The sequence below is a fragment of the Tursiops truncatus genome, chromosome 3, assembly GCF_011762595.2.
Source record: "Tursiops truncatus isolate mTurTru1 chromosome 3, mTurTru1.mat.Y, whole genome shotgun sequence".
In the NCBI taxonomy this organism is placed as follows: Eukaryota; Metazoa; Chordata; class Mammalia; order Artiodactyla; family Delphinidae; genus Tursiops; species Tursiops truncatus.
This window is the reverse complement of record NC_047036.1, coordinates 58,782,814-58,803,401: the sequence shown is the minus strand read 5'-3', so window position 1 is coordinate 58,803,401 and position 20,588 is coordinate 58,782,814. Positions and strand designations below refer to the sequence as shown.

The 20,588-nt window shown below is 46.6% G+C and overlaps 1 protein-coding gene across 1 annotated transcript in view; it reads left to right on the top strand.

Annotated features, from left to right (window-relative positions):
• Positions 1 to 6,285: 6,285 nt before the first annotated feature.
• GCNT4 (glucosaminyl (N-acetyl) transferase 4) overlaps positions 6,286 to 20,588 on the top strand; it is a 28,574-nt gene continuing 14,271 nt past the window's right edge. Inside the window, exon 1 of the mRNA XM_004318959.4 lies at positions 6,286 to 6,798. The gene's annotated coding sequence lies outside the window, so the exon portion shown is untranslated. The remainder of the gene's footprint in view (positions 6,799 to 20,588) is intronic.

The window sequence follows — 20,588 nt, the reverse complement described above, 5'->3', positions numbered from 1 at the left end:
GATGCAGGGAACATGGGTTCGTGCCCCGGTCTGGGAGGATCCCACATGCCGCGGAGCGGCTGGGCCCGTGAGCCATGGCCACTGAGCCTGCGCGTCCGGAGCCTGTGCTCCACAACGGGAGGGGCCGCGACAGTGAGAGGCCCGCGTACCTCAAAAAAAAAAAAAATATATATATATATATATATATACACATATATATACACATATATAATATATATTGTATATATTATATATATAATTCCTTGAAACTAATACACCATTATAAATCAACTATACTTCAATTTTTTTAAAAAGGAAAGAAAAAAAAATGTTGGTTCTCAGCCAAATAAAAAACCAGGGTGAAAAAAGGAGTAAACAGTGAAATTTGGAAGAGCTTAGCTCTGTGCCACGAATGATTATGTGTAGTAATGTAAACCAGAGAGCCCTAAGTCTCTGTAGCCGTGCATCTCCTTTTCCTTTAGAAGCCAAGTAGAATGACTTGAGTCCCTCAGTCAATGTACAGGGCAAAGCCCACCACCTCCCTGACTTTAGGTACCCCTGTTGTTCTACATTTTCCCAAGAATGGGCTCTCCCATTGTAGCTGCTTTCCTTTCTTTCTTTTTTTTAGATTTTTTTGATGTGGACCATTTTTTAAGTCTTTATTGAATTTGTTACAATATTGCTTCTATTTTATGTTTTCGTCTTTTGGCCCCAGAGGCATGTGGGATCTTAGCTCCCCAACCAGGGATCAAACCCGCACCCCGTGCGTTGGAAGGGGAAGTCCCAACCACTGGACCGCCGGGGAAGTCCCTGTAGCTGCTTTTCTCTGAAATTCGATCAGCAGGCCGGTCAGCTTGGTACCTGGGCATTGCTCGCAGCCACTAGTGCTGTCCTCACCCCCAAATCTCTCTACCGCATGCTAATCTCACCCCCCTGGTCCTTCCCCCAAAGCCCCACCCACCCCCGCTCTTGTGGCGCAGGCTTCACTGAAGGCTTGGTGGTAAAGGGAAAGGAGTGATAGCACAGCACAGCAAACAACCTAAGGTTGACTGGACATGACCCCTACCACAGGGAATTTCTCCTCAAGGATGTTCTCTTTAGACCCTGCTCTGGCTGAAGCAGTATAGGACGGTGGGTATGAGCGCAGACTCACCTGACATCCTGGCTCCACCACTCACTGGTTATGGAACCTTGTGACCCTCCCTAGGTCTCACTCCATGTCTGAAATGGAGCTACCAAGGTGCCTCCCTCCTGAGATGTTCCTGAGAATTAAATGAGATAATCTGTGCGAAGTGGGCATTCCAGTGGCTGGCACATAGTAGCTTTTGTTTCTGTGAGGAGTAAGTTACCAGGCTCCCCCCTTTCTCTGTAAACCTCTGATTAACAACGCTGCTGCATCACACACACACACACACACACACACACACACACACACACACACACACACACACACACACACACACACACACACACACACACACACACACACACCCCTCCCTATATCCATAACAGCAGAATCTTTGAGAATGTCTGGGCATCAGTAATGACTTAAGCTCCCCAAGTGATTGTAATACGCAGCCAGGCTGAGACCTACATCTATAGACTCTTTCTACATCTTCCCCTTGGCTTTCTTTCCTGAGCCACCTATCACCTTTCTCCAGGCCCATGAGAGAAACTCAGTGTTCTCCTATGCTTTCCTCATTGTATTAGAAGCATAGCATTTGGGCTCTGTGACTCAATTCTGCCCATCTAGGCTCTGCTCAGGGCACCTTGGCTTTCTCACCATAAAAATATTCTTGTAGGTGTTTTCCACTCCAGCCATGAAGTATAAGAGATTACATTCAGTTGTTGCTTTAAATGACATTTTTTTAAAAACAAGAGCAAAAATCTACTATAGTTCACCACAAATCGAGTTACACATGTCCCTTCCAGACTAGGAGATCAAGAGTTGCAGCTGAGGAATCCAAGAAGCTGGACACCACTGGAGCACAACCTAGCAATATACTTGGAGTACTGATAAAATCTTTCCACAGACCTTAGGGGGTTTTCAGCCTTGGCTGATCATGAAAATTACCTGAGGAACTTTAAAACTGGCCCAAATCCAGGACCCACTGGCAGAGATTCTAATTTCATTGATCTGGAATCTGTGCATCTCGGCATCAGTACTTTTTAAATCTCCCCCAGATGATTCCAATGAGCAGCCACTGACCTCGGGCACCTGCTCTTATCACTTCAGTTTTCTCTTTCACCCACCATCAATCACTGCATTAACCTTGTGTTTCCAATGCTGCCCCATTAAAAGAGTCAACCTGGGATGCTTCTTTAAAATACAGATTCCTGGGCCCTACTCCAGGCTTACTGAATCAAAACCTTCAGGGAATTTTTTTGACAGCTGCATAGGTGATTCTTATAAGGCAAATGTGGGAAACACTACATTAATCCAAGTTATCTTAGCCCATTTTCAGTTGATTAATATGTATTTTATTCATTTATTTAACAAATATTTAATGAGCACCTAATGTGTGTTCAACATGGTTTTAGGTGCTAGGAATACAGCAAAGAACATGACAAATTCCATGTCCTCATGGTTATTATGTCTTGAGTATGTCTAGAGTAAACAAGCAAACATTTAATTTAATAATTAAATTCAAAAAAATTTAATTTCAGATAGTGATAAATGTCATAAAGCCATATCAGGATAAAGGGCTAGAAGGTGATATGGAGGTGGGGCAAGCCATTGTTTTTAAAAGGGGAGCCAGGAGGGCCTGGTTTTGAAAAGTTGCATCTGAACAGACAACTGAGTGATGAGAAACTGCTTACAAATCTCATTTGTAGTCTCACTTATACCATGTTTACTCTATATGTCTCATGTCTCCTAAATTAAATGGGATTTTCTTCAAGGTCAGGGACTGTCTTATATTTTTGTATTCTTCCATAGCAACCAGTGCGGCATTTTGCACACGCAAGAATTCAGTGAATCACACTAGTCGCAAAAGAATTTCATCCTTAAATATACCTTTAAAGACTCAGCCAGAAGAGAATTTGGCAAGTTACCTGCTTGCTAAGTAAAGGAAAATCCAGGGAAACATATTAAGCATCAGACATTCAGCCCAAGGCTAGACTTCCTGCTTGCTTCCAGTTGGTAGCCATAGTTACAAATTCTGATTAGAAAGGCTCCAAAACACGCCAAGATCTGGTCATCTGTGTATGACTCCACGCTGGTGAGCCCAGACCCAGAGCTTCGATTATCAGTTTCTGCTGCCTTACCACCTTGTGATGTAATTTGTCTTTTGTACTCAACTTCCCCTCAACTTCTTACCAATGTCTCTGCATGCCTTCAAGTTCCATTCAGCCCCTATTTCCTTAAGATAAACAGCTGAGTTCTGCAGAAGGCCACTGCATCATATAATGTTTCTGAAGGCCAAAGAAGACTTTTTACTACATTAGAAATTCCTCAGAAGGTTTCGTGAAACCAATTCAGATGGCTTGGGAGGGTTTTTCACAATTCCAATTTGGGATTTATATGGCTTTTAGGAGCCTTTCTATTCCTTGCAGGATTACTCTGTTCTTCAAATGCTTTCCTTGGGCCAAGAACAACACAATCAGTACTGGAAGGTTGACCCAGGAGGCAACATCATTTCGTGGGGAAATTCCTGAATGAGGAATAGCGAGACCCGTGTGTTTCCTACCAGTTCTACAACTGATTTGCTGATTGACCTGGACAAGTTACTTGACCTTTGAGCCCCAGGATCCTTGGTTATGTGATAACACTCAGGATTGTCATTTTGAAGACCAAATAAAATTAATGAACGAGACGCCACTTCACAACATGCTAATTGCTGCAGCATTACAGCATACTATTATTATAGCCAAAGTAACTCACCATGTTCTTCTACTCCATATGGTAGTTATTTGCATCCTTTCAGCCTCTCATTTCTACAGCAAAACTTCAGAAGTAAGATTCTGCCAGGCACACCTTCCCCCTTGGAGCGGTGCTTTTGATAAGCCCTCCTTACTTATCTTTGCTTTTCCTACTTTTCCTTCAAGGATCTCCTTGGAACTCACCACCACCCGCCCTGCCCCTCTGAGTGAAATCTTTTAGTGGTGTCCTCAGTGACTGTGTCCCCTTGGCTGAATTCCTCTGGCATGGCTGCCATTTGGCCCCAGTCAGTTGACTCTAAGCATCCCCTATCTTGTTGGTGATTTATGTTCCGAGTGCAGGGACCACCTCTGTAACTACAGTGTCTTTCTTTGAGGGCAAGGTCTGTGATTTACGCCTCTTTGCATCCTTAGCTCAAGCAATGCATTTTCACTGATGATGACTTTTGGGGATTGGACTGGGTTGACTAGTGTCTCCTCAAAGTTCATGTCTTTGCATATGTATTGTAATCAAGTTAAGATGAGGTCATACTGGACTTAAGTGACCCTAAATCCAATGTCTGGTGTCCGTAAAGAAGAGAGAAACTTGGACACAGAGGAGACACAGGAAAAGAAGCTCATGTAATGACAGGGCAGAGATTGGAGTGATGCAGCTAAAAGCCAAGGAATGCCAAGGACTGCCAGCAACCACCAGAAGCTAGGAAGAGGCAGAGAAGGATTCTGTCCTAGATCCTTCAGAGGGATCACAGCCTTGCCAATGCCTTGATTTCAGGCTTTTAGCCTCCAAATTGTGAAAGAATAAATTTCTGCTGTTTTAAGTCACCCAGTTTGTGGTAATTTGTTAGGCAGCCCTGGGAAACTAATACCCTGGGGATGCTAAGTACACTGTAGAGTGTAGCAGAGGCCTTAGGGGGCCACCATCCAGCCTAGAGGCATCCTTTCTGAAGACCTAGGATGCTGATCAGGGCCAGGTTTTAAGGGAAGAGAGTAACTAACTGAAGGAGACAGGGAATGAGCTGAATATGGTCTGAGTAGGAAAAAAAAATTTACAAACTTTATGGTAAAGGTATTTTTTTAAGGTCCCATCATAGAAACAATTTGCTTTATGACAAAAAGGTTGATCTGGGAGTTGGAAACAGGGGAGCAAGTAAGTGAATGGACAACTACTTTATGATATGATATATTCGAACTTTTCAATTGACCAACTTGGGAGGAATTGTGTGTGTATAGATTTCATAGCACCCCTTGCCTAGGTAACTGGAATCTATGGTGTGAGCCAGGCTGATGATGGCTGGTGGACTATTTGGATTCCAGCCCTGGAAGCCTCCATTTCCTCAGCTTTTAATGGCATGAACACTGAGAGAACAGACCCACCCGGGTCTGAGTTCTGGCTCTGTCCCTTACAGGTTCGTTATTACACCTCACTTACCTCTCTCTGGTCCTCCGTAAAATCAGAATAGAAATGGCCTCTCCCTCATAAAGTTGTGGGGATTGAAAGATGAATCTGCATAAACTGCTTAGAACAGTGCTCACAGTGGATAATAGAAGCCTTAGTTGTTTTTATCATCATCATCATCATGAGGGAGACCAGAAGGGTGAATAATGTGACCTTTAATGACCCTTCCAGAAAGAGGAGGTCGCACTAGAGAGAAGGAGATGAATGCAAAGCTGGTCATTTGCTTGAAAATAAGTCTGCAAGGTGGATGTTAAAATACTTGCTTTCCCGAACACAAGGGATGTTTTTTAAAGGCAGGGTGGCCTCAGAGTGTCTAGTACTGTGGGCAGACTGCAGATCCTGGGAGTAAAGGATATGGGGTCCCATGCAGCGCTCCCTCTTTGGGATTCCCTGGGTCTCAAGGCCTAACACGTTTTACCTGGTCCTCTCTGGCTCCTCACCAACGCATCTGGCATACAGCAGGCTGTCAGCCAACATGAGTTGACTGAGGACGGAAGGAAGAAACCGGCTGGGATTGACTTCCCTGGCGCATCCCCTGACTGTGAAGCGGGGCCCAGGAGCCTCTGGCCCCCAAGGACTTGGAGCGCCACGGGAGACGTCTGGAAGGTCGGGAATTACAAGCACAGCACAGGGCATCTACTTCACAGAGTTAGTATAGTCCCAAAGCCCGCTACCAAGGCTGAGGCGTAGATATTGCCCAGTTGGTTAAGGAGGCGTGTGCTTGCTTTCAGGCAATTATTGGGTGAGCAGAATTGGGACCGGATACCGTGCCGGCACGGCCCGCCACCTTCACCCCCGCTTGAGGGTAAAGAGGAAGCTTTAGAATGTCTATTTGAAATGTAGGCACAGACTGAAACACAACTTCGTACTATTGGACATACAGCTCCCCCTTCCCACGCTGCTCCTAGATGATATTTCTCCAGGCTGCGTGGGACACTATCCTGGTCTTACCAATGAGAGCGAGGCGACTCCTGCAGGACCGGAGCCTCGCAGAGGGAAAAGCAAGGAGTCGCAGATGTGTTTGGTTTGTCACCGCCCCCTGAGCATCTCTGGGCAAGTCACTTAGCTCTCCAGACCTCGACTTTCTTGCTGTTTAATGTGGGGAGGGAACCGAACCTGGCTGACGCTCAGGGCAGCGGCAGAGAGCGGAACGCGCCGCCTGGGAACTTTGTCTCGAGCGCGAAGCCTAGACCCCCGAGTGCAGGGGCGAGAGCTCCCTCTGCGGGAGCGCGGCGGAGGCGGTCCTCCTTCCCCTCCACGTCACGGGGGCCGCTCGGCGCTCTCCAGTCCCCGGCCGAGGGAGAGCAACTGTCTAGCAGGGCGAGCCGCCGAGGTGGCGGCGGAGGACCAGGAGGAGGAGGAGGCGGGAGCCAGTCGCCGCCGCCGCCGCGGGACCCGGAGTCCGCAGCGCAGCTCGCGGCTCCGTCGCAGCGGCTCCTGCACCCGCGGGGACCCCGCGCTCGGGGCTCCCCCCGCTCCCTTTCGTAAGTCCACTTGGCCACGCAGTCCAGCAAGGAGCGCGCGGGGCCGGGGTGCGGGGCTCCTGGCCCAGCCGCGGATGGCCGGGACGCCCGGACCCCCTCCTCGCGACTTTCACTTTCCAGCGGGGGAAGACTTGGGCGCCGCGTCCCTTGCGAGGTGGGGGAGGGGGGAGGGAGGGAAGGACGGAGGGAGGCTGCCCGGGGCAGCCGCAGCGGGTTAGCGGGCTGAGCCTTGGCCTGGCTGCACGCCCTTTTTGACTTCGGGGCCCCGCCGGCGGCCGGACGCTGTAAAGTTGTCCGAGGTCCGCGGGCTGCCGGGCGACCAGCGCGTGTCAGCGTGAGGGTGTCCTGGGAGACGGAGCCACGGCGCCCGCATCCCGGGCTCTCGGGGCAGGGCCGGCGGGGAGGCCGGGAGCAGCGGGGCGAGGCCGGGAGCCCCGGGGCGCGTCCGCACCAGGGTTTTCCTGGGACTCTCCCCGAGCGGTGAGAACGCGGCTCCCGGACGCGCCCTTTCCGGGGTCAGGGGTCCCGCTGTCTCGGTCTCCTGGCCACTTGGAGCCGCCCAGGTGAGGGGCGCAGAGGGGCGGGCTCCGCGAGGAACGTGCCGAGCCGGAATCGCGACGCCTGCTTCTCCGCAGCCCTGCACCCGCGGGGCCGGGCCACGCTGCCTGTGGGCGGCGGAGGCGAGTGTGCGGGAGCCGGACGCGTGGCGCGGGAACGGGCTGCTGGCGTGGCTTCTCCTTTAGGGCCAGGTGGGAGTGGGGTGTCTCTTAATAGTTTGGGGATCAGAAGCTGCGGAGCAGTCCCCCCGGCCGCGCCTTCCGCTGGGACGAGCTTCTGCGCTTTTTAAGGTCAAGTTTTCTGCCGCAGAGCTGGCCCGGATCGTCCCCCTGTGAGGTGGCGGCACCTCTTCCATCGAGCTGGGAGCCTCCGAGGATCCGAGCCACGAGGTCTGGGCTCTCGAGTCAGTTTACCATCTTAACTTAGGCTAGAAGTGCTAGTGGGTGGGTATTGTTTTGTAAATTTCAGAGCTTTCCTGCCTGGGGGAGGTTTTCCTTGTTTTAGCCGGGAACCGTGTATTTCCCTCTCTGGGTAAGGGAGAGTGGCCTTAGCCCTTAGGCACTTGTCTTTTCCTCTTCTCTTCCTTTAAACTGAAAAGCAGCAAACCAGAAGATTAAGGGAGTTGGGGATGATATTAAATTAAGTGTCCATGTGATTTGGTAGACAGGAGTCACCCCTTCTGATCTTCCAGAAGCATGCCCTTATTATTAAACCACCTATCAGTCTAAGACAATCTAGAACCTAGCTGTCCGTTTTGATAGCTTTTGTTGATGGTGTCTTGAGGAAGTAAAATCTTTAAAAGTAAGTGGGTTGTTGCAGAGAGCAGTTCCTCTGCTGCACTTTCTAAGAATCAATTGTCTATGAGAAATGACCGATTAAGATGCTATTGAATCATATCTTATATCTTGTATTTGCAGAGAATCTATAGCCATAGAATCAGGTTGTGTGGCACTGAGTGAAAGGAGAGTTTCTTTGGGGGAGGGGGGTTGGTGAGAAGTGTTCCTTTGAGAAGCAGATTTACTAAATACTGCAATGTCTGCCCAGAGGGGTATAGGAGTGAATGGCGGAGTTGGGCAATAAGTCAAGTTGGCACTTGATGGCATCACATTAAGTACCCTTGGGATAGGCAGGCAGTAAATAGTTATCATCCTGACTTTGAATGAGCTCGGTCATGGGAGGGGGGGGCAGGTGGAGACTGTACGTGGCAGTGCCCAGTATCTGCTCCCTTCAGAATGACTGACAGCAGAGCCACCACTGTTGGGAGTATGACTTGGTGACCTGGGCCTTTGTAGGTTTGAATGCAGGAAGAAAGCAATAAGACAGATTGTATGATGTGAGGTTGAAAAGCCAATCCGTCCATCCAAATTTAGTGAGCACTTACTGTGTGCCAGGCCCATACTAGGGTGCAGTGGGAGCACAGAGGTAGCTCACTGGTCTGGGGGGAGGCAGGAAGCCTTCTTGGGGAGATTTAAGGTGGACCCGAAGGATGAGTAGGAGCTGCATAAACTAAGCAGGCGGAGGCGAAAGGGCAAGTATTCTCACCCCGGGAAAGAGGGCACCCCAAGACCAGAGGAGGGCAGAGCAGGGAGAGTCCAAGGAAAGGAGAGGTCCAGTGTGACCTGAGGGGAGAATGGCGCCAGGCGAGGTCAGCAGGTGCCAGGGCTGCTTGATGCCAAGCCTTGGGGCCATTTTGTGGGCTTGATTCTCAAGACGGTTTCACACCTGAAAGTATCCTGATGAGTTTTAGACTCAAAACAAAACTGCAGGTGCTGTGTGGAGAATGGATTTGAGGAGCCCCTGAAGTAGGCACGGCTCGTTTGGGTGGGACGTATGAGGGGCCTGGAGGTCTCTCTGAGGCAGTGGCAGTGAGGATGACACAAGTGGGTAGATTCAGGATAGACTCTGGAGTGACTTGACTAGTTGACTGTAAGGTATGAGAGGGCAGGGGGACTCCCTCTAAGTTTGGACTTACAGCACTTGGGTAGGTGGGTGCTGCCATTCACAGAGGAATGTGGAGGAGGTGCAGCTTGGGGGAGGAAAGACACATTTGCTTTTGTTGAGTCTGAGCTGCTTTTGAGGCTCCTGAGTGAACATACTTAATAAGTGGCTGGAGAAAGCAGACCCTCCAAAGAAGCTGGGGGTCATCTGTATTGGGGTGTTATTTTAAGGCTGGGGTAAATTGGGGGGGTGACCTGGAAAAGAGCCCCTATCTTTATGGGGAGAGGTGGGAGGAAAACCAGGGCAGCGGTGCTGAGTCTCAGCCCAAACCGTAGTGGGAGTGAGCACCTCGCGTGATGCCAGTGTGTGTGTGCTGGGGGGCTGAGGACTAACAGCGGCCACCGCACTTAACTCCCTGGAAGCAACTCCTCCAGTGAGAAGTGGGATGGAGGGATGGCTTTTTGAAGATGAGAGAGCCTCGTGCATATTTATATGTGAATGGGATGGAGCAAGTTAGGAGGAGAAGTGGAACACACAGGATATCTCTGGACCCACCCTTCCACTCGTGGAGTAGTAGGTAAAAAACGAGTATGATTGCGCTGCCTTTCTGATATCAAACTCATGTAACATAAACCATCACCATCTACTGAAACCATATTTTGAAGCCCAAATGACGGTGAAATTTGAAGTTTTACTTTGTAGATCATGAAAATTTAATGATTAGGAGAAACATAGATGGAAATCATGAAACAGAGCTGCAGTGTAGCTAAGAGTGGCCCCTGGAGTGTGACTGCCGAGGGCCCCTGGCTCTGGCCCTGCCACTCCCTAGCTTATGACCTTGTGCAAGTTTCCTGTCCTTTTTCTGCCTTGGTTTCCTAGTCTCTGAAATGGCACCACATGTAAGGGGTACACGTTCTATGGTACCTTCCTGTGGGTGGTTGTGAGGATTGCCTGTGTGCACGATGTATGCACAAGGTAGGCATGTGTGCATCGTGTGTGCACAACATGTGTGTGTGCATCATTATGTATAGTGTGTGCCTGTGTGCATTGTACCTGGCACATAATGATGCTCAGTAAGCCTTAGTGCTGGTGGTTTTATGATGATGATGTCATTTCCATCATTTCCAGATGCAGAATCTGAGACTCAGAATTTTGAAAACCTGTCCAAGGCCTTAGAGCCAAATAGTGGCAAAGTTAAGGCCAGGATCCCGTTTGCCTGACTCACAGACAGGGTCACCTCCCACTTAGCATGTCAACAAGTGTCAGGTGCTGGATGCTGCATAACATTAACTGTAGTAAAAGGATCCAGTCACTGCTTGTCAGAGTACAAGAAGCGAAACAGATAATATCAATGTCAAGGCTTACAGCGTTTTCCCAAGCAATTTAGAGATGTATGTTTTATATTAATTTGCATTGCTTTGCATGTCATTTTATATGCATTTCCATATGCTGGTAATTTTCCTAGTGGGATCTAAAGGCTGAAGCTTCACGTATATAAGATCAAATTAAATTAATCAGGAATTGAATGTAGCTGCTTCAAAATCTAATGGGCCCCTGGGCACAGTGTGCTCAGGTGGGCTTTGGGGGAAAGGATTGGGTCGATATTTACTATTTTAGAAGATGTGGGAAATCAGATACCATTTGATAAAAGCAGGTCACATCTTAATATGTAATGAAGCTTGGTTTGCTGAACACAATAGAAAAATACAGGAAAAGTGGAAGAAGACCAGAGGGAAACTACCTATTATATAAAATGCCAGAAACGGAAGCAGAAGCAGAAGTCTGCTTTATGAAGCTGAACTAATAAGAAACACTAAGGGTCAGAAAGTAAAGGTGGAACTTCTGCTAAACAATATGAAATTTTAAAAAGAGCATAATCTTAAATACGAATGTGTGGTGTTTTAGAACCAATAAATTCTCCCTAATTTGGACTTACTGGGAAATAAGCCATTGTATCTTAGTAAAATCTTAGAAATATATGTATATTACAAAACAAAAACAATGATTTTGTTACTTAGAACAGTGATTCTCAAAGTGTGGTCCCTGGACCAGCTGCATGTCACCTGGGAACTTGTTAGAAATGCGAATTCTGCAACCATCAGACCTACTGAAACAGAACCTCTGGGGATGGGGCCCAGCAGCCCACGATTTAATATTTGGAGCCAGCTTTCATTCCTGTTGAGTTTTCACTTCTTTCGTCTTAAACTTCCATTTCCATCCTGTGGTCACTCACTTCTCACTGTGCTGCTTACCTTCTGTGAGACAGTATCCTAGTAGAGGGTAGTACCCAGACACAGACCCATCCGGTCCTCTGTCCCACAGTCTACGCTGATGGAAGATGCTCTCTAAGATCCCTTTAGGCTCTCACGTTCTGCAACTCTGTGGTTCTCACGCTGTCCAGGACCACACTGGTTTGGTTTCTGGTTTGGTTTTTCTGCCTTTTAAAAATCTTTTGGGGCTTCCCTGGTGGCGCAGTGGTTGAGAGTCCGCCTGCCGATTCAGGGAACACGGGTTCGTGCCCCGGTCCAGGAAGATCCCACATGCTGCGGAGTGGCTGGGCCCGTGAGCCATGGCCGCTGAGCCTGCGCGTCCAGAGCCTGTGCTCCGCAACGGGAGAGGCGCAACAGTGAGAGGCCTGCGTACCGCAAAAAAAAAAAAAATCTTTTGGCAGTCTCATACCAAACGAACTGGGACTCCTCCCAAGCAGGGTCAGCCAGAACACTGGACTGTTCTCTCCAGATGCTCCTGTTAAATCACATTTCTCCATCTGGTGTGACGCAGTTAATTTCTTGGACCTAAGTGTTAGCCTTTGTATTTATCTCTGTTAAATTTCGTCTTACTAGATCCAAGTCTGTCCAGATCTATTTGAGTCCCATTTCTGTCCTTTTTCACGTAAACCTTTGAGTCCTCTGCCAATGTGTCTGCTGATGTCCTGGCCTGAGGAATTTAATAATATGAGCTTCTTTGTCAGAGGCCTTCGTCACAGTTAATGAGGCTTAAAAGCTTGGCATCTTTTGCAGACCTTGTGGGGCTAAAATCAGAAGAATAATTATCATCAGTCCCATCGTTGTTTGCATTTAAATTACTGCTGTTCTGATGTGCCCCTCGCACGGTTTCCCCGTGTGGCACCGTGTTCTCTAACTCCATCCTCAGTGCCCCTCACAGAACAACCTCCATAGCATGTCGGCAGGAGCAGTTGGACTGTGACGATTGCTTCTCTCTGTTATGTTTAATACCATCAGCTTGGGGTTTTTTTCGTAGGTGACACAGAGGTAAGTTTCATCTTATTTATGGTCAGATTAAGGTGAATTCAGAAATTTCCAAATAATAGGAAGCAAAAATTGTGCCTTGTCGTTCCTCTCTGCCTCACAGCCCTTCCCAGCCAGGCTCTAGAACTCAAGAATTTTGTGCTCAAGTCCATATTTCACCAAGAGATTCGGGTTATTTAATGTTTTTTTTTAATGTAAAATTGTGCTCATACGTGATTCTTAAAGGAGTACACTTAGATAATATAATCACACCAAAAAAAAGTTTAAAAAGTCAAAAAGCAAAACAATTTTATGGCAAGAATGCTTTTGAGCCATGATTGCTAGGGCATGAAAAAGTGCCTGGAATCCTGCACTTTTCCGTCATTCATGATCCTTATCCAATCCTACCCAAGCCCTCTCCCTCCTCCCTTACCCTGGTTTGAAAGACCAGGGTTAAACCAAACTGCAAAAAATCCCAATAAAATCCAAGCCGGGCTTTCCTGGTGGCACAGTGGTTGAGAGTCCGCCTGCCGATGCAGGGGACACGGGTTCGTGCCCCAGTGCGGGAGGATCCCACATGCCACGGAGCGGCTGGGCCCGTGAGCCATGGCTGCTGAGCCTGCGCGTCCGGAGCCTGTGCTCCGCAAAGGGAGAGGCCACACAGTGAGAGGCCCGCGTACCGCAAAAAAAAAAAAAAAAAAAAAAAAAAAAAAAAAAAAAAAAAATGTCCAAGCCTACTTTTCTCCTCCAGCATGCTACCAAACCGCTTTTGATGTGACATTCTCCCTTACCATGACAAGCAAAAACAAAAAAGTGCCGGGTGATAAGGGCACTTATTTTTGTAATTTATAAAATTTGTAATTTCTAGTAAATCTCCATGAACACCCTGTACTTCTGACTCTTTGATTGCTTTTCCTTCTCCCCCACCCCCTCTGTTTTTCTAATCTAGTTCAGGGGAGAATAGACGAGGTTGTCCCTTTGAAGGAGGGCTTCCTGGCTATGCTCAGACTCAGACAGTCGGCCTATCTGCTCTTGGATAGGTTGGACTTGTTTCCAAAGGCTCTGCAAAGCTTGGTATTTCTCCTGGTCATCTACCAGACGGCAGCAGAGGGCGAGCATGTGCCCCCAGGATCAGGAAGAACGAGGCCTAGCATAGCTCCTGTGCTTGCCAAGGTTGCTTTTCTCTTCCTTCTTCTCTGCATCACTGTGGCATAGCTGGACTATTTGCACTGTGGCAGCCTTTCCCCACCTGCCCACATTCCGCCTGGGGGCAACAAGGGGGTCTCTCTCTGCCAGCCATCATCTTTTCCGGGTTCTCCCTTACTTCAGCCTTTATAGCCACCACCCTGCCCTACTCTCAGGCAGGTGGAGACAGAAAGATGTTGTATCAGATGGGTCGGGAGAGAGGAGCGGAGTGACACACAAGGTAGGCACCTTAATTAAGTTGCGAAGACTAGATCGTGGGACAATACTACTAGGGGGAAATGGAGCTTGTGGAGCTGGCGGAACGGATGTGGAGCCAGAGGAGAGATGCTCAGGAAGGAGGAACATGAAAGGAACACGACGGCAAGAGAATCCCTAAAGAATAGAAACTTTTCCAAATGCTAACTAGTGACTTACCGTTTTGGGGAAGTTATCTCTAGATGATAAAATTCAAACTGAACTGTGCACTTAAAAATGGTTAAAATTTTAACCATGGATCCATCCATGTCCGTCTACCTCTCTGTCCATCCAACCACCCATCTTTCCATCTATCCAACCACTCACCCACCCATGATCTCTCTAACATTTATGGAATGGCTTTTCGAGGATAGACTAAGGAACAGAGACTTTTTAACACTACTGATTTTGTTTAAATGGTTAAAATGGTAAATTTTATATTATGTATATTTTACCACCATAAAATAATGGAATATTTTTATGATCATCAACTAATTCCTAAGTATGGAACAACAAAAGAAAAGTTATTTTCATAACAGAAGTGAACGGGGTAACACTTTGAAAGTATAGATTATAGAGAGAAGACAGCAATGACACGAGACTTCAAAAGATGTTTAAAACCATGCTACTAAAAACGTGTCTCCTGAATCCTCATATAAGGCAGGGACTTTCAAAGGCTTTTAGTCCTGCCCACTCCCTGTTGTCCCTATGATTCTCTCTTTAAAAGACAACAACTTTATTTTGGAAAAATGTCAAACCTATGGAAAAGTTGTAAAAATATTACAGTGAGCACCTGTCTGATTCCCTCTTGACCATGAGAATGTGGAAGGTTTTCATGTGGCCTCTGCATCATCCTGCCCGATGGAGACCCCCTGCTGCTGCCTCTGGAGGTGGTCTCTGGATGCAGGCGTGGGGCTGGCACGTGGCAGACAAAGCGCAGTCCATGTTTGCAAAGTAGCCCCTGGTCTGTGTTATCCTGTGCTCCTCCCTGGCTGTTGCCCGTTTAAATGCTCTTGACCCCTTACCATCAATGCACCCCAAGTGCCCGCTGGCTTTTCCTGCCGAAATATACCCAGAGCATGAGCTGAGTTAGTCGTCACCACATCCATGTGAGTGAGCGCCCCTGGCCCTCTTTCACAGATGGGGCGGCAGAGGGCTAACTAGATTAGTGACAGCTTGTTAGTGTAGTCAGAACTTAATTCAGAAACCTTGGCCTTAAATTCCAAACCATTATGCTGTATACAAAGGTAAAGCAGGAGGGTGAGATGGAGGGAGCCGAGGGGGTGGCAGGAAGGAGAGGAGGGAAGAACTGCGCCACACAGTTCACCCTACATGGTAGTGATATCTTTCTCTTGATGTATAACAAGTTTGTAACCAAGCAAGTTCTCAAGAAGGCAGCCAACCTGCAAGGTGACCTTCAGAGATTATATGGGGCTCCTGGCCAAAACCAAGAGGAGGTGTGCCGTAAGCTGAGTGGTGCTTACCTGAGGCCTGGTTAGCAGGCTGCTCTGTTCATGCCAATATCAGAGTTAAATTGGTAACTCTTGGAGTTTGCTTTTCTTCAGAGGTTTATCTAAAGCCACCATCTGCCTCTAAATCCAGACAGATGAGAATTTCAGCATCATGTGAGACACATTTGCACTTGACAATACACAGGATTATACTATTGTTCAAGTAGACACTTTAACCTGGTTTAAGCTTTATTTTGTGTGTGTGTGTGTGTGTGTGAGAGAGAGAGAGAGAGAGAGAGAGAGAGAGAGAGAAGCATTGCCATCTTCATACTGTCATCTTTCAAAGTCCATGTTTACAAAATTGCTTACACATATAAAGGCTTCGTCTCACGTAATAAGAATGCAGAGTGGGCATTTGCTGCCGGTGGTTCAGTGCTTTGAGGATTTTGGGGCTGAGGTTGCTAATATTCTCCTGGTCTGTTCTTCATGGTCCCAAGGTGGCTGCTACAATGTGAGCCATCATGTTGGAGTTCCAGGCAGAAAAGTGGATGAAGGGAAGAAAAAATGGCACACTTTCTACCGTGAATCAGGTTTTTTGTTTTTTTGCAGTACGCGGGCCTCTCACTATTGCGGCCTCTCCCGTTGCGGAGCACAGGCTCTGGACGCGCAGGCTTAGCAGCCATGGCTCACGGGCCCAGCCGCTCTGCGGCATGTGGGATCTTCCCGGACCGGGGCATGAACCCGTGTCCCCTGCATCGGCAGGCAGACTCTCAACCATTGCGCCACCAGGGAAGCCCGAATCAGGTTCTTTTGAAGAACTTTCCTAGATACCCCACATTGTATTTCCTTGACTGCTCCTCTACAATGGAGTCTGGGGAGGAAGCCTTTTAGAGGGGTATGTTACTGCCGCCAGCAATATAGAGAGTCTCTTAGTAAAGAAGATAGGGAGGATGGATGTTCGGAGGCATTTGCCATCTCTACTAGAGCCATACATACAATCCTTACCTACTAGATCTGTTTCTGAATTTCATCCCACTGAACTCTGTCTATTCTGGCCACACTGTTTCAATGATTGTAACATTATAATACATTTGGAGATCTGAAGAGTCTTTTACTTTTGTATTCTGTACAGTTGGCATATAAATTTGCTGAGATGTTTAGTTTTTAACTAAATAATTTCAAAAATTTTTTATTATATTAGCCGAAAATAAAACCTACATGTTGAGACCTGTTATCTTAATTAAAACCATTACTAGAGGGACTTCCCTGGTGGCATAGTGGTTGAGAATCCACCTGCCAATGCAGGGGACACAGGTTCGTGCCCTGGGCCGGGAAGATCCCACATGCTGCAGAGCAACTAAGCCCGTGTGCCACAACTACTGAGCCTGCACTCCAGAGCCCCCAAGCCACAACTTCTGAGCCCGTGTGCTGCAACTACTGAAGCCCGCACGCCTAGAGCCCGTGCTCCAAAGCCCGCACACGGCAACGAAGAGTAGCCCCTGCTCACAGCAACTAGAGAAGTGTGCAGCAATGAAGACCCAACACAGCCAAAAATAAAATAAATAAATTTATTTTTAAAAAAGAAAAAATATTACTAGAGAATATAACAAAAAAGAAACAGATTCACAGATATAAAGAACAGACTGTGGGTTACCAGTGGAGAGAGGGAAGGGGGAGAAGCAAGATATGGGTAGAGGATTAAGAGGTACAAACTGCTATGTATAAAATAAATAAGTTAACATGGATATATAGTACAATACAGAGAATATAGCCAATATTTTATAATAGCTATAAATGGAGTATAACCTTTAAAAATTGTGAATCACTATGTTGTACACCTGAAACTTATGTTGGAAATCAACAATGCCTCAATAAAAATATGAATAATAATAAAAACCATTACTAGAACGTCTCCTTGTAGGAGATGCCAGCTGGTTTTACACGAAACCTCTGCTTTTGAAATCCCTATTTTGGCAGAACCTTTAACTTAAGTTCCTGGGTCTTAACTTTATTGTGTCTCTGTGCACACAAACTCTTGGGACAATACCTCCATTTTAAACCAAGCAATACAGATCTTGACTCAATGGTAACATCATGACAGGGATGCCAGTCTAGAATTTTTTAGTGGAAGGGCAGAAGCATATTGAAACCTCCGGCTCAGCTCCCCACCACAGTGGCAGAACACAGAAGGTAAACAAAGGAGCCTTTCTGATGATTTAAAACTGAGTGTATCTAGTCCATTCATGGAGCGTGTGGCCTGGCTTTAAGCCATTTTTGCTGTTTGTACCCTTGATTCACCTCTGTGGGTCCCTGTGCTCCCTCTGATGTAGTTACAGCATTGGAAATTCTACTTTAAATGCAGGTGTAGAAATCAGTTACTGTGTCTCTTCAGTTGCTGCATAACCTTTGAGGAATTAATTTCGGCAGTGTAAAATAGAGAGTTAGCCATATAATACCAAAGAAGTGCTTCCAGAAATTTCTGGGGTGGGGTGAGATGGGGTGAAATCATATCATGTAGACCTTGGGCAGAGGAAGTTCTTTTTTCTTTATGGTGCACTAAACGTGATTGTTTTTTTAAAGGAGTTAAATGTTTTTCAATGCAGTTTTTCCTCTTTATAGAAAAAGAAGCCAAAATAAAGCCACACTTTTAAGTTAGAACATAAAACATAAACTATATATTGGTTCTGTATTGGGCTAGCTAAGTGTGGAAGGCAGAGAAGAGAACTGGAGAAAGGAATGTCACCTCTCTGTTTATAAAGCTTGGAAGATAACGATTGAATACATCAAGGAGCACCTTTTTTGTAACCTTTTATATCTACAAAGAAGGAAACTGATTTAAGCTGTCGCCATCAGAGCTGAAATTTGAGGGCATAGGTATTTTTGAACCAACCTCACCGCCCCCCCACCAGCATTTTTGTTTTTGTTTTTATGGAAAAACAATGTTTTGCAACATAATGAGGGTCATAAATTGTTACAAAATAAAAAACTTTTCATTCAGTAGGATCATTTCTGGTCCTTTTGACTTCCTACTAAAGACTTCTTAGCCATATAGTTTGCCCAGCATGATACACAATCAGCTTTTGAGGTTTGCCCTGTGGACCAGATGCAACAAAGCCCAGAATCGTTGGCTGTCTCCTAATTGGTGTGAGTATAAAAAGCTGGCTGAATTTGGCACTTTTTTTCTCTACTGCTGCAAGCCCAGATTTGCGATGACCTTGAGGGACCACCGTGGGTAAATACATCCTAATGTGGGTTGCTCGTTTTCCACGTGACTTTAAATGACCCTATAAATCTCCCCCAGACCAGAGAGGCTCCAGCCAAGTTACTATTTGGAAGAATTATAATCTAAAGAGGTGGTTGATAGACTGATATTACCGTCCAGGATTTTTATTCAGACCTCTGTTCTCAAATCTTGCAGGTTAGATAGACCTTCGTTTAAGGAAAGCGGTGACCATAGTCTTTGTACTTGTAAACAGAAGCCTGCTGCCTGTAGAGGAAGCTATCAGTTGTGACATGGTCCACAGGGACCTCAACCAGAGCCCCTTTGGAAGAGGGGCATCTTATTTCTCTGAGTGAGACAGTTTTAACTGGACATACGATCTGAGAAACTGAGCCGTTGGAGGTCCTGTTTGAGGGTATGTTTTGTGTACTCGCATCGCTGCAGATTCCTCACGACCACTTTCTTACATGGTCCCTGGGGATGGCTTTGCCTGACAGGGATGCTAGAACAAGTCATTGCAGTTTTGTACTTTCTAGAGAATTGCCCCCGAAGATAATGAACTCGGGAAAAGTTTACAGCTTCTGCAATGCATAAAGTTACAGAAACAGTTTAGCTGGTTGTAAGTGCACAGAACTAGTTCCATTTGCTCTTCTTGGATGTCTTTTTTTTTTTAATTTTATTTATTTATTTATTTATTTATGGCTGTGTTGGCTCTTCGTTTCTGTGCGAGGGCTTTCTCCAGTTGCGGCAAGTGGGGGCCACTCCTCATCGCGGTGTGCGGGCCTCTCACTATCGCGGCCTCTCTTGTTGCGGAGCACAGGCTCCAGATGCGCAGGCTCAGTAATTATGGCTCACGGGGCTAGTTGCTCCACGGTATGTGGGATCTTCCCAGACCAGGGCTCGAACCCGTGTCCCCTGCATTGGCAGGCAGATTCTCAACCACTGCGCCACCAGGGAAGCCCTTGGATGTCTTTTAAAGGAATTCTTTGGCTCTCGATCTTCCAAAAAATATTGAGCAGACTGGGGAAAAAATTCTAAAGTTTAACTAGAGTAACCATCTTCCTACCTTTCAAAATCAAAGATAGGTGTATGTACATCTTCGGGAACAATATACTTCAGGCTTTAACAAAAAAGAACGTTGTCAGGAAGTGAAAAACATAATAATTAGAATGTCAGAATGAAGAGAACAATGAATGTACTATTTTAGAAATACAATGAATGCAATATTTAGAAAACTGGGAAAAAGTCAATATGTTGGTTTCCCAAAAAATCATTCATCTTGTAAAGGTCCTAGTACCTGACTTCTGCATACCACAGTTTTCCTTCCATAGCTATTTCACATGCATTGTATCATAAGACTTTCATAACAGCATTGTGGGATAGCAAAACTTATCCCCTTCAACATTTGGGAAGTAAAGACTTACCCAACATTAAATGACTTGCCAGGGACACTTGAGGCATTTTTGGTGGCGGAGCCCACATAGAACGTGGGTCTTCTGATTTTGTTCTGCTGAGCAACCACCCTGTGCCAGGTAGGTATGTACATGGGGCAGGGGGTAGAGCGTAAATGAGGCCCGTCCCAGAGATCGAAATAAACAAGTAAACAAAGTAACTGCTGCTGTGATGAGTGCTGAGAAGAAAACAAAGAGTGTGACAGTGAGGAAAGAGATTCGAGAAGGGTGATCAGAGACGATCAGAGGAAAGGATATTTCTCCTATGACTTGAGGGATATGGAAGGGCCAGTCAGGCCAGGATTCAGGGAAAAATGATCTCAACATGAGAAGAGCAAGTGCAAAGGTCCTGAGGCAGGAAAGAGACTGTGGTGTTCTAGGAACTTGTAGAAAGGCTGGTATTGCTTAGAGCTTAATGAGCAAGAAAAAAGCAGAATAACATGAAGTTGGAGAGAATTCAGTGCAAACTGTGGAAGCAGACCCT